Source organism: Phyllobates terribilis, unplaced genomic scaffold (genome assembly GCF_046119375.1).
Source record: "Phyllobates terribilis strain yellow unplaced genomic scaffold, ASM4611937v1 Scaffold_2__4_contigs__length_985480577, whole genome shotgun sequence".
Classification (NCBI taxonomy): Eukaryota; Metazoa; Chordata; class Amphibia; order Anura; family Dendrobatidae; genus Phyllobates; species Phyllobates terribilis.
Window position 1 is genome coordinate 792,770,468 of NW_027362762.1, and position 15,402 is coordinate 792,785,869.

The following is a 15,402-nucleotide window of genomic DNA, read 5'->3' on the forward strand; positions in this document are numbered from 1 at the left end:
GAAGCCAGGGCCCACCGGAGGAGTCTGGTTGTCTGGTGGGCTCGGCCAATGCTGCCCTAAAGCAGGCCAGTCTAAGAAAAGTGTGGGGAAGGTTACCGGGACAAATAGGGGCGGCTGGGGACCGAGTATGGACAACCGGCCGCCCCTTGGCGGCTGGGGACCGAGTGTGGACACCCGGCTGCGGTGCGGCTGGGGACCGAGTATGGACACCCGGCCGCCCCCTGGCGGCTGGGGACCAAGTGTGGACACCCGGCCACCGGGCGGCTGGGGACTGAGTATGGATACCAGGCCGCCGACGCAGCCATGACGTGGTGGCCGGCGTCTGCCTCCACAAGCCTAAAAGGCCTCATTTCAAGTGCAAGCAAGCTAGCAGTATGGTATTGCAGTTTGGGGGTGGGTGGGTGGCAGGCTGCACAATGACGCTTGCATTCCAAGAAAACAAAGCAGATGCTAACTTCTATCATCATCATCATGCTCCTCACCTTGGCACTCTCAACTCCCCTGATGGAGAAGCCAGGGCCCACCGGAGGAGTCTGGTTGTCTGGTGGGCTCGGCCAATGCTGCCCTAAAGCAGGCCAGGCTAAGAAAAGTGTGGGGAAGGTTACCGGGACAAATAGGGGCGGCTGGGGAGTGAGTATGGACACCCGGCCACCCCTTGGCGGCTGGGGACCAAGCGTGGACACCCGGCCGCTGAGCGGCTGAGGACTGAGTATGGATACCAGGCCGCCGACGCAGCCATGACGTGCTGGCCGTACTCCGCCTCCACATGCCTAAAAGGCCCAATTTCAAGTGCAAGCAAGCAGTATGGTATTGCAGCCTGGGGGTGGATGGGTGGCAGGCTGCATACTTGCGCTTGCATTGCAAGGAATGGGGGAGGTACAATTGAACACTGCCCTGGGACAAGGACTTGCACGGGGATAGTTGCAAGTCTGCATCTTCTGATGCGGCAAGGATCACTTCTGATGGGCACACTTTTAGGCAGTGACCTGGGTGTCAGAGATGCTTCCAGTGGTCTTCCCCATGCTGTTCCCATGTCTTTTCAGCACTGTATGCATGTGTCACAAGCATAGCCGGCTGATGGCTCTCTAAGAATAGTGAGAGCCGACTGCTGGCCCTTTAAGAATAGTAAAGGCCACCTGATGGCCCTATAAAAATAGGCTTTGTGACTTTCTGAGTCCCTCCTTCATAAATGAACCAGGATGTGTCTGATCATGTCTCACACACCACATGGCCAGATAAGATTGTAAAATGTTAAAATGACATTTCCCGGTGAATGCATTTGTCACGATTGAAAGCAAAACAAAAGTGCAAAAACGCATAAAAAATGCTACTTGTGAACATAGCCCAAGGTGTGGAGGAGTATTTTTGTTTTTGGTTATTTATTTTACCTTATACACAAGTCTTTACCCTGGAAAGGATGCTCCTTAACATATTTCACAGGAAAGCACTTTCAGTTTAGTTTTTGAATGTTTTATTGTGAGCCCGTAAAAATGGCTTAATACCTCTGACCACGTTGTTGACAGCAGTGACCTGGGGGTCAGAAATGCTTCCTGGGGAGATCCCCATGCTGTCCCCATGTCATTTGAGCACTGTCACTATCGTTTTGGGCACTTTTTAGGCTTTTTATAGACTGCCGGGGGTGCCACCGCAAAAATGCTCGGGTCTCCCATAGACTAACATTGGGCTCGTTGCTCGGGTCGAGCACCAAAGTATCATGGTGAGCTCGGGCCGAGCTTCAAACACCCGAGCATTTTAGTGCTCGCTCAACACTATTAGTTACTTGTCTCATATTGGTAACCCCACCTTTAATTTAAAATAATCTCTGGAGGCAGATTCTCATGCAGATCAGTGTCCGGCCCATAGTCCTGAACAGCTCATTTACATACAAGAAAAATATGGATTTCTCTGAATTAAGACATCAGATCACACATATCTAGGTGTCATTTTATTCAGCTTCCTATGAGCTACATGTCCATATAGACGGATTAGGAGGGTTGATCCTACTGACAGATTACCTTTAATAGCTGATATTGGGAGAAATATTAATTGTTAAATTTAATATGCCTGATTCTGGGACAGAAGAGGCTGTCAGCAGTCTATTCTTAGGTAATGGTCAAAAAAACATGCAAGGTTTCTTGAGCCCTGCAAGCATGTGTAATGAGGCACCGGCAGAACCAGCAACAGTAGCCCTCACACTAGGGCCGGCGTTAGGACAAGGCAAACTAGGCATTTGCCTAGGGCCCCCACTCCCTGCAGCGGAGCTGATATAGGCAGACCACGTGGCTGCTATGTGGACATTGCACATTCAACTGTATCAGCATCGTACATGCTGATACAGTTGAAAGCAATGATGGAGGAGGGAGCATCAGGTGACGCTCCCTCTCCCATTATTCCTCCTCTGCGTCTGACATCTCAGCCAGCGGGCACAATAATGTCACTTCAGCGTGCTACTCTGTGCCGGGCAGTGGGGCTGCGGAGGAGATGCGCTGCATAGACCGGAGCAGCGGGGAAAAGGGGAGAGATGAGTATTGCATTTTTATTTAAATCAGTGAGTACTATATTGGGCTGCATTATGCTATATAGGGGCTGCATTATACCATGTAGGCACTGCATTATACTATATGGAGGCTTCATTATACTATATGGGGCTGCATTATACTATATAGGGGCTGCATTATACCATGTAGGCACTGCATTATACTATATGGAGGCTTCATTATACTATATGGGGCTGCATTATACTATATAGGGGCTGCATTATACTCTTTCAAGTACTATGGGGTGCATTATTCTATATGTACTATATGGGGACTTTATTATACTCTATCAAGGACTACTGTATGTGCTGTGCATTATACTATATGTACTATATGGGGGCTGCATTATACTACATGGGACTGCATTTTACTATATGGGACTGCATTATACCATATGGGGACTGCATTATACCATATAGGGGCTGCATTATACTATATGGGGGCTGCATTATACTACATGGGGCTGCATTATACCATATAGGGGCTGTATTATACCATATAGGGGCTGTGTAACACAGGTACTTTAGATGCAGTGACACAGAAGCACAGAGCAGCCAATACAGGGTTAATAAACAGGGAAAGTTTATGATAGCAAGATGAATCTCCACACAGGGAGTAACGGGGGAAAATATGGGGAAATAGCAGATATTAGTCTGTAACTGACAGTTTACAGTTTAACTAGATGTAGCAGAATCAAACCGGTAACAAACGACAGTTTTTTCACTTAGGTGACTTGAATCCTCTACAAGGCATTTGCCAGCTGGTGCTGGTGACGCTGTCTTCAGGCTTCCCCGCCCAAACAATGCTACGTCTTCGGGCGGTCTCCGGTTTTATCCGCTGAGCCCCTAGTCCATAACACAGCACCTCATGTGTCCAGCTCCATGGACCCTGCGTCTCTTCGCCCTACAGTCAGCTTGACTCCTCCGGTCCACTGCACTCGGATTCCTTGCTCCAAGTCCTGTAGCCAGGAGCCTGGACCCTCTCACACTGCTCTGCTCCGCAGGACTCAGCCCCGCTTTACCGCGCAAACGTCCTCATCTCTTCCTCTCTCTCGTCACACCAGGAGTCCTTCTATAACCTTACCTCCCAGCTCTCTCTCTTGACACACCCCCTGCTTCCCTGTCACATGACTCCTCTGCTTGCAGTCTGTCTTCCCCCTGCAACAAGAGGTACGGCCCCGGCAGTTCCGGATCCCTTGCTCTGAAAGCACTTACACCCCGGTCTTCCCCCTTACAGCTGCATTAAACCATATTGTGGTTGCATTATACAATATAGGAGCTGCATTACACTCTACCAAGGACTATGTGCTGTGCATTATACTATAAGTACTATATGGAGGCTGCATTAAAATCTATTGAGGACTATTTGGGGCTGCCTTATACTATATAGGGCTGCATTATACCATATGGGGGCTACATTATAGCATATAGGAACTGCATTATACTATTTGGAGCTGCATTATACTATATGGGGCTGCATTATATTATATAAGGGCGCAATTATACTCTATCAAGTACTATGAGGTGCATTATACTATATGTACTAAATGGGGGCTGCATTATACTCTATCAAGGACTATAGGGAGTGCATTATACTATATGGGGGCTGCATTATACTCTATCAAGGACTATGTGCTGTGCGTTATACTATATGTACTATGTAGGAGCTGCATTAAACTCTATCGAGGACTATTTGGGGCTGCATTACACTGTATAGGGCTGCATTATACCATATAGGGGCTGAATTATACCATATGGGGGCTGCATTGTACTATATGGGGCTGCATTATACTATATGGGGCTGCATTATACTCTATAAAGTACTATAGGGTGCATTATACTATATGTACTATATGGATGCTGCATTATACTCTATCAATGACTATAGGGAGTGCATTATACTATATGGGGGCTACATTATACTGTATCAAGGACTCTGTGCTGTGCGTTATACTGTATGTAATATGTGGGGACTGCATTATACTCTATAGAGGACTATTTGGGTCTGCATTATACTATATGGGGCTGCATTATACCATATGGGGGCTGCATTATACTATATCAGAGCTGCATTATACCATATGGGGGTGCATTGCATTATACCATATAGGGGCTGCATTATACTCTACCAATGACTATGTGTTGTGCATTATACCATATGTACTCTATTGGGGCTGCATTATATTCTATCAAGGACTATTTGGGGCTGCATTATACTATATAGGGCTGCATTATACCATATGGGGATGCATTGCATTATACCATATGGGGGTTGCATTATACTATATAGCGGCTGCATTATACTATATGGGGCTGCATTATACAGTCTTGTTCATTGTTATTGGCACCCATGAAGTTTAAATACATAATGTGGAATATCTCCTGAAAAAATGAATTGAGTGAAACAGTTTATTTGTATAGAGCACTTGTTGTTAAATACAAAAGAGCATATGACAAACAATAATTGAAAACCAAAAGGTAGGTAAAAATAGAAAAAACTAAAGCTAGCTGTGACACTTTTATTGTCACCCTTTACATTAATTTAGTATGGAAACACATTTTGACTCACCTGTGGTAAATCACAAAATAGATTCTCCTGTGATTAATTGTCGGTGCCCATGTGACATGAATTAACCAATGAATGATGACTTCACTGTTTTAAAAAGCCACATGTTAGGCCCTGTTCCTTTGTCACAATGGTGAAGACAAAGGAACTGTCTGAGGACATCAGAACTGCTATTATTAGCAAACACAAGACTTCCAAAGGGTATAAGGTCATCTCTAAAGGCCTTGATATCCCAGTTTCAACAGTTCCCAATGTTATTAAGAAGTTTACCAAGCAAGAACCGCCAAGAACCTCCCTGGCCGTGGGGAAAGAGGAAAATTGACAACAGATGTCTTCGAAGGTTGGTGCGAATGGTGCAAAAAACACCAAGTCAAACTAAACCAAGCAGAGCTTTATGGGCGAAGGTCAAGGAAGAAACCATTGCTGAAGAAAAGACATAAAAAGGAACAACTGATCTTTCCCAAAGAGTAACTTGACAAACCACAATCCTTCTGGGAAAATGTTTCGAGAACAGATGAAACAAACAGAGCTTTTTGGCAATGCAAAGCAGCAGTTTGTTTACAAACAGCGCAATGAAGCTTATAAGGAATAGAACACCTTACCAACAGTTAAGCATGGGTGGAGGATCCATAATGCTGTGGTCTTGCTTTGCTGTGTCTGATACTGGAGGCCTTGACCATATCACAGGAATCATGAAATCAGAGAATTATCAAGAGATTTTAGAGTAAAATGTCCTACCCAGTGTAAGAAAAATTGGTTTTAGTCGAAGATCATGTGTCCTCCAACAAGGCAATGATGCAAAGCACACCTCCAAAAGTACACAGGAATGGTTGAAAAATAAAAACGGGACTGTTTTAAAATGGCCAGAAATGAGTCCTGACTAGTGATGAGCAAGCATGCTTGCTACTGCTCGGTGCTCGCCCGAGCATCTTACTGCTCAAGATGCTCGGCGTTCGCCGAGTATTTCCGGGGTGCTCGGCGGGAGCTCGGGTCCCCTCCCTGCATGTTTGGTGCTCTTTACAGAGCCAATGAACATGCAGTGATTGCCTGCCACTCACTGTAATGCCGCAGCCATGTTGGTTGTGGCATTACAGTGATTGGCTGGCCGCACAGCGTCATCAGTTCTATATCAGACCTGGCACCGCCATGCTCGTCACAGTCACTCCGGAATCAGACAGTGTAGGGAGAGGTGCTACTGAGCAAGGGAGAGATTCGCTTGTTTATTAGGTAGTGTAGGTAGAACAGAAGTATATTACACATATTCATCTCAACAAACAGTCCTTCTGAGAACTAATCCATCTGCAGAGATATCAGGCAGGCAGTGTATATAGGCAGGCAGACAGTGTATATAGAAGACTGCAGTGCATATAGCACAAGAAGCTCCATTCCAGTTTTGTCTGCTGCTGCTGTTAGACATTAATAGACATAGGCCCAGGTATCAGGGGCCAGGAATAATTTTTTTTGGATCTTAATCCTCATTATTTGCTTAAAAAGCAATCCAGAGGACACCATTTATCTGCGCCATTTGCTTGTTGGCACTGCAGAATACAGCCAGGTCCTTTCCATATTACAGTGCTAAAAATCCAGCTATTTAAAACTGTGGTTTGTCCATCACACTGATCACATATAATTGCACTGAAAATATTGCCATTTCTGGCCTCCATTGAAATTTTGCTTCAGTGTGTCAGTGAAGCTATTGACACCAGTTTGCTGTTCAAAATAGTTACCTACAGTCCAGCTATTCAAAACTGCGTTTTCTCCGTCACACGGATAACATATATACGTTTTCAGAAAATACTGTAATTTCTGGCCTCCATTAAAAATTTGTTGCAGTGTGTCAGTGAAGCTATTGACACCAGTTTGCTGTTAAAAATAGTTACCTACAGGCTAGCTATTTAAAACTGTGTTTTCTCCATCACACGGATCACATATACGTTGTCAGAAAATACTGCAATTTTTGGCCTCCATTAAAAATTTGGTTCAGTGTGTCAGTGAAGCTATTGACACCAGTTTGCTGTTAAAAATAGTTACCTACAGGCCAGCCATTTAAAACTGTGTTTTCTACGTCACACGGATCACATATAAGTTTCCTCCAAATTCAGTCATTTGTTGTGAGCGTGGAAGATATTGTCCTCCATTTAAAATGGGCAAAGCACGTGACAAGGGACGGGGAACTGGACGTGATGGTGATGGTGCATGCAGAGGCCGAGTCCATGGGCAAGCTGAAATTGTGCCACAACAAACACCCACATCTTCTCGCTCGACCTTCCTGTCCCAATTAATAGGGGACCACAGAACACCGCTATTGGACACAGAGTAGTGTGAAAAGGTTATTGGTTGGATAGCAGATAATGCTTCCAGTCATTTAGCCACCACCACCACCTCCACCCTGTCTTCCACACGATCAAGTCTCAGTAGCCGTGAGTCTGGACCGCGTATTCCTCACCCTGATCCTCCTTCCTCCCATCATGCCGAGTGCCCAGAGACAACTGATCCCACACTTGGACACTCCGAAGAGCTGTTCACTTCTCCATTTATAGATTAGGGCCTCTCACCCGGTCCACTTGAAGTGGAGCAAGAGGAGATAGCATGTAGTGATGCCCAAATATATGAGCAGCCAAGGTCACACGAAGGCGATGGTGGGAAAGTGTCACAAAAGGTGGACGATGACGAGACACAATTGCCAGAAAGTCAGGAGGAGGACAAGGGTGCAGAAGTGGAAGATGAGGAGGTGGATGATATAGTAACTGACCCAACCTGGCAGGAGGACATGCAGAGCGAGGACAGCAGCACATGTGTCACCCCAGGCCTGGATGCCACAAATATTAAAGGCTGTGTCTGAGAGCAGGAGGGAGGTTCCCTGGTCAGGGACCATTAGCATGCAGCACCTCCTGTCCCAGGCCAGTAGGGGGAGCAGGCTGCCCCTGTAAAAGCTGGAACTGATGGCAGGGTTAGAGAGACCAGGACCCACTTCTGAAGCATCCAGAAGGGTTCCCAGAGGAAAGGGACAGGTCAGCAGCAGCTGAGGAGTCCAGGAGGCAGAGGAGGAGCAGCAAGCCAGGGACAGAGGCGACGAGAGCCGGTCCTGGCTGAGAGAGAACTACACAACTGGACACTGGGGTCCGAGGCTGTCAGGGTTGTAAGCCCGGCAGCAGATAACCGACCTGCGAGGGATTTCAGGTCCCTTGGCCTGAGAAGCCTGGAGGCTCCGCCACACAGAGGGACCAGTACAGCACGGAGAAGCAACAGGTACCTAAGGCCCGAGTCGCAAGCCATACAGGCGTAGTACACGGCCAGCTCAGGGACGTGGGCTATCACACCACGAAAAGGGGGATAGTCAGTAAGGGCAGAGACAGAACGGTAGGCCTACCCACTCACCCTGACCAGTGGGGCTCGCCCGAATGCTCTCAGACACCCCGGGCCCATTCCTACCCTGTACTCCTGTTGGGTCATTAGTGCTAACCACAATAAAGATCCTGGACTGTTTGAAGCAGACTCTGAACCCTTATTATTGCGGCTTGCACCATCACCCCCAGCATCCTAATACACTGCCCTGAGGCTACACTCTTCCCGTGGGGAGTTATCCTATCCCTGTGCTGCATACCAACATCGGCCTCAGCGGTCTGCCTTGCAGCGGCGGTCATCCCTGACCGCAATCCACGGGTGGCATAGTCGGACATTCAAAACCCTACAAATAGACTGCCACAGCATTTGGTCTGACCACCCTGAGCCATGGGATCGGGTTGCCACTACTACCCCCAACATTGCACCGAAGCCCGGTTCCGGGTGCCCCACGGCCCAGGGGGTGAGTCACACACAGGGGGAGGGAGGCAGAGCACCCCAACAGGCAGGAAGAAGCAGTGTGGTGGCCACAGACAGAAGGCAGGCAACTGTTCCCCGTAACACCAACACGAAGGAAGTTGCTAGTACAACTGTTAGGTCTTCCCAAATCTGGTTGTTTTTTAAAGACTCTGCCGATAACCCCAAAAAGGTCATTTGCACCACCTGCCAGGCCAGCATCAGCAGGGGTGGCAAAACTAGCAGCCTGACCACCACCAGCATGATCAGGCACATGGCAGCAAAGCACCCGACTTTGTTGGCCGAACCCTAGGGTCCAGGAACAGAGTCTGCGAGTGGCACCATTGCTTCTTCCGCTGTTGTGCATGTAAGCCAATCCCCTGTCCATGGTGCATGCGAAGATGCCTTCTGCCCTGCACCTGTCATTTCACACTCTCAAGAAGCAGCATCAGGAAGCACGTCCACATCCTTGTCCGAGCGCAGCGTTCAGTTGTCCCTACCCAAGTCCTTGGAACGCAAGCGCAAATGCGCAGCCAAAGCCCCACAGGCCACACTACTAAATTCTCACATTTCGTGACTGCTTGCGCTCGAAATGTTGCGTTTTAGGCTTGTGGAGATGGAAGCATTCCGCAACCTGATGGCGGCGGCCGTCCCTCGGTAATTGGTCCTCAGTCGCCACTATGTCTCCCAGTGTACCGTCCCCGCATTACACAAGCACGTGTCCCAAAACATTAGCCATGCCCTCAACAACTCAGTTACCGGGAAAGTACACCTAACCACGGACACGTGGACAAGTGCTTGTGGGCAGGGACGGCACACTGGGTTAACATAGTAGAAGCCGGGACCCAGTCAGACCTTGGGACGGAACATGTCCTCCCGACGCCAAGGATTGTGGGCCCTAGGTCAATCAGGGTTGCTGCCACAGTCTACAGCTCCTGCACCTCATCCTCCTCAGCCTCCTCCTCCTCTTCAGCCTCCATCTGCAAAATGACCACATCAGTCTCAAGCTGAAACCACTGCAACACTGCCTCAGCCAAGCGGCAACAGGCTGTTCTGAAGCTAATATGCTTAGTTGACAAACCGCACAATGCTGAAGAGTTGTGGACAGCTCTGAGAGAGCAGGCAGATCCGTGGCTCACACCGCTCAACCTACAGCCAGGTATGGTCGTGTGTGACAATGGCAGGAACCTGGTGGCGGCTCTGAGGCGAGGCGAGCTCACACACATACCATGCCAAGCCCATGTGCTTAACCTCGTGGTTCAGCGGTTTCTCAAAAGCTGCTGTCAGATCTGCTTGTTAAAGTATGTCGCCTGTGTGCCCATTTTAGAAAGTCACCTTGCCGTGTTTCAGCAGCGTTTGCAGCTTCCGGCTCACAGACTGGTATGTGATGTCCCCACGCGTTGGAACTCTACACTGCAGATGTTCAGAAGGATTTGTGAGCAGAAGAGGGAAGTTGTTGAGCACCAGCATCAACAAGGCCGTCGGTATTCAGTTACTCCACACATAAGACCTCAGGAGTGGACATGGATGTCAGACATATGTACCATCCTCCAAAACTTTGAGGACTCCACCAAGTTTGTGAGCGGCGATGACACCATAATTAGCGTCACCATCCCGCTTCTCTGTCTTCTGAAACGCTCTCTGCTCACAATCAAAGAGGATGCATTGCAGACGGAGCACGACGAGATGGAGCAAAGAACCATAAAGGGTAATTACACACAGCCCAGCCTCATCTCATCCCAACGTGGATTGAGTGACAATGAGGAAGAGGAGGAGGAGCAGGAAGAACAGGAGATAGTACCGTCTATAGCGCAGGAAACTACCTGCACAACTGTCATACCGTCTGTTCCGCATGGATGGCCTGAGGACAGAGAGGAGGAGGAGGAGAGCATGGTCAGTCATCCTCTTGGTGAGGACACGGAAGTCTTGCCTGTTAGCAGTCTGGCACGCATGGCTGAGTTTATGTTAAGCTGCCTTTCCCATGACCCTCGCGTTCTCAAAATTTTGGATGACAGTCATTACTGGTTGGTGACACTTCTAGACCCATGCTACAAGGAGAACTTTATATCTCTTATTCATGAGGCGCACAGGTCTACAAAAATGGGGCAGTACCAGAAGGCCCTTGTTGCGGAACTATTAAAAAAATTCCCATCTGAAAATGCTGGCGGCAGAGGTCACAGTTCATTGGACAACCAAGGACTACAGGCGAGAAAGACACAACTCCAATCTAGCAGAGGCAGGGGAACACTGTCAAAGTTCTGGGAGAATTTTCTTAGCCCCTCCCATCGCACAGGCCCTGAGGCACGGGGTACTCTCACAAGGAGTGCAAAGTTTGGTAAGATGCTGAGGGAGTAGCTTGCCAACCGTACCAACGTCCTCCGTGATTCCTCTGTTCCTTATAATTATTGAGCATCCAAGCTGGATACATGGAATGAACTGGCTCTCTGAGACTTGGAGGTTCTGGCGTGCCCTGCTGCTAGCGTTTTATCAGAGCGGGTTTTTAGTGCCGCTGGTGGATTTATAACTGATAAGCGCGTCTGCCTGTCAACTGAAAATGCTGACAGGCTGACTCTTATAAAAATGAAAAAGGGCTGAATTAAGCCAGGCTTCTCAACACCACTGAATGATAGCAGCGTAACAAACTCAAATCCAGTGTCTTTTTTTGGGAGGTGTATTCCCATGCACCTTTTCACACCCACACATGGGTATACGCTTCCTGATTTTGGCTATTTGCTCTTGTCCTCCTCCTCATTCTCATCCTCATCCTCCAACACCATATCACCAGGGTCACCGTGGTCCGCGATGCAGCACCCACATAATTTTTTTAAAGGGTGTTATGATACCCGTAAAAAAAATTTTTTATACAGTATGTTCATGTATACCCCCCAGGGGTAAATGTTTGTCAGCCCATACACTTAGTGCATGGGCATTACAAGTATAGGAGACCCACTCCTTTCTAATGGGAACATTTTTTTATGAGGCCCTCCTCCATGTCTCTTCCAAGGGGCATTGGAGTGCCTCCCAATTTTTGGCAGCCCTTGCATTCACTGCATAGGCCAACACAATGGGAGACCCACTTCCTAATAATGGAAACATTGTTTTCATGAGACCCTCTGACCTCCACGTCTCTTCCAAGGGGCATTCGAGTGCCTCCCAATTTTTGGCAACCCTTGCATTCACTGCATAGGCAAACACAATGGGAAACCCACTTCCTAATAATCGGAACATTGTTTTCAAGAGGCCCTCTGACCTCCACGTCTCTTCCAAGGGGCATTGGAGTGCCTGCAATTTTTTGGCAACTCTTGCATTCACTGCATAGGTCAACACTATGGGAGACCCACTTCCTAATAATGGGAACATTGTTTTCAGGAGGCCCTTCTCTAAGTCTCTTCAAAGGGATATTGGGGTGCGTCCAAATTTTCACAGGGGTATTGGGGTGCATCCAAATTTTCAAAGGTGTATTGGGGTGCGTCCAAATTTTCAAAGGGGTACTGGGGTGCGTCCAAATTTTGGCCAAATTTTGGCCAGCCCTGCCACTCACTGCATATGCAATAACAGTATAGGAGACCCACTCTTTAGTAATGGGAACAACAAAGCATAGCCGGCTGATGGCTCTCTAAGAATAGTGAGGGCTGACTGCTGGCCCTTTAAGAATAGTAATGGCCGCCTGATGGCCCTATAAAAATAGGTTTTGTGACTTTCTGAGTCCCTCCTTCATAAATGAAACAGGATGTGTCTGTTCATGTCTCACACACCACAAGGCCAGATAAGGTTGTAAAATTTTAAAATGACATTTCCCGATGAATGCATTTGTCACAGTTGAAAGCAATGCAAAAGTACAAAAACACATCAAAAACGCTACTTGTGAACATAGCCCAAGGTGTGGAGGAGTATTTGGTATTGATTATTTATTTTGCCTTATATACAAGTCATTACCCTGGAAAGGATGTTCTTTAACATATTTCCCAGGAAAATCCATTTTGGTTTCGTTCTTGTTTTATTGTGAGTCCGTAAAAGTGGCGTAATACCTCTGACAACGTTATTGACAGCAGTGACCTAGGAGTCAGAAATGCTTCCAGGGGTCTTCCCCATGCTGTTGGAGCCGCCTGAAAAATACTCGAGTTTCCCATAGACATACATTGGGCTCGACCCGAGCAACAAGCAGCCGAGCATTTTAGTGCTCGCCCATCAGTAGTCCTGACCTCAATCCCATTGAAAATCATTGGGGTGAGCTGAAATCTGCTATTGGGAAAAAGAACTCTGCAAACATTCAAGAGCTTGAACAAACTGCAAAGGAAGAGTGGGAGAAAATTCCAGTTGAGAAGTGCAAGAAGCTTATAGATGGCTACAAGAAAAGTTTGGAGGCTGTCATCAATGCCAAAGGGTGTGCAACTAAGTATTAATTAGGGGTGCCTTTATTGCTGCACATGCTGTTTATTCTGTTTCTTCTTTGAAATTGCAACAAAGAAGTTTGAAAACAATTTGTTGTTGTTGTATTACTTTGGACCACTAATTAAAAAATCCTGAGGATATAACTTTGGTACATGTCCATTTATTCCTGAAGATATTGTACAGTCTATCAAAAAAATTAAGGGGTGTCAATAATGGTGAGCAGCACTGTACTATATGGGGACTGGATTATACTATATAGGGGCTGCATTATAACATATGGGGGCTGCTTTATACCATATAGGGACTGCATTATATTATATGGGGCTGCATTACACTATATAGGGGCTGCATTATACCATATGAGGGCTGCATTATGCTTTATCAAGGACTATGGAGAGTGCATTATACTATATGGGGGATGTATTATATTATATAAAGGACTATGGGCTGGCATTATACTATGTGTACTATATGGGGGCTGCATTATACTCTATCGAGGACTATGGGGTGTGCATTATACTATGAGGACCATGGGGTGCATTATGCTGTATCGAGGACTATGGAAAGTGCATTGTACTATATGGAGGACTATGGTGAGTACATTATACTATATGGAGTACTATAGGGCTTGCATCATACAATATGGAGGACTATGGGGTGCATTATACTGTGTGGAGGACTATGAGGTGTGTATTATACTATATGGAGGACTATGGGCAGTGTATTATACTATATGGAAAACTATGGGGCACATTATACTATATGGAGGACTATGAGCATATTATACTATGTGGGGGACTATGGAACACATTATACTATATGGAGGACTATGGGGCGCATTATACAAATGGTGGAGGACTATAGGATTCACTATACTATGTGGAGGACTATGGGGTGCATTATGCTAAACAAGCAAAATGCTGCCTATTCATCGAGTGATTGGATTGTTTATGTCGGAACAAAAATCATTGTTCTCAGCAGCACATTGCCCGGTGAAAACTGAAGATATGCTGCTGATAACATAGTACTGTATGCAGACAGATTGATCTATTAGTGATCATTCTGTTCCCATCATTCTTTGTCATCCAATGTAAAGAGTCCGGGAAACACGCACCGAATGACTTCAATATTGTCGATCATGCTCGTTTAACTGCCTGAACTCAGCGCGTTGTAAATACAACCAAAATGTTTCTGTGTGATGTGCAATATGTTAGCATTTGGTGCCCCACTTTATCTAAAAACGGCCCTGCCTCACACTGTATAATGGCCCCCACACTAGCCCTCAAACTGCACAATGGCCCTTGCATAAACTCCCACACTGTATCATGGCCCCCACAGTAGGTCCTAAACTGTAGAATGGCCCCCACAATATCTCCCATGCTGTATAATGGCCCCCTCAATAGCTCACACCCTGTATAATTGTAACACCAGCGTCCCTGCATGGTCCCCCCCCCCCCAACATGCTCACCACAACGACCGCTTGGCAGAGTGTCCTGCTCCGGATGCCGTAGCAGCTTCCTGGTTCCAGGGCTTCTTAAAGGGGCACGCGTATGTGGCACCCCAGGGGTCTGGTTTCCACAGTAACAGCAATGTTATGTCTGAGAGCAGGTGGGAGGTCCCTTGGTCAGGAATCCTATGCATGCCACACCTCCTGCCCAGTCCTGGGAGGGGAAGAACTTCCCCTATATAAACCTAGGGCTGAGGCAGGGTTAGTGAGTAGAGAAGAAGTAGAGACAGAGAAGAGAAGCAGATATAGGAAAAGAACATCAGGAGCTCTGTGGGCGCAGTGCTACAAGGAGTCAGGGGCTGGCAGCTGCAGAGCTCGCCCTGACTGAGAAGCTATCACCGGACCCGGAGTCCGAGGCTGTGGGGACTAACTCCTATCCAGCAGCAGAAACCGACCGGCAGGGGATTTCAGGTCCTCTGGCCAAGAAACCCGAAGGCACGGTCACACGCGTGGGACCAGCACCGCCGTCGTGGAGCGGAAGCTACTAGAAGGCCCCGAGTCACCGGCCATACGGGTGAGCACCACACGGTACACTCAGGGACGTGGGCTACTTATACCCGCCTCTAGCAAGGTAGCCAGAAGAGTACAGTTAGTTTGGGAGGC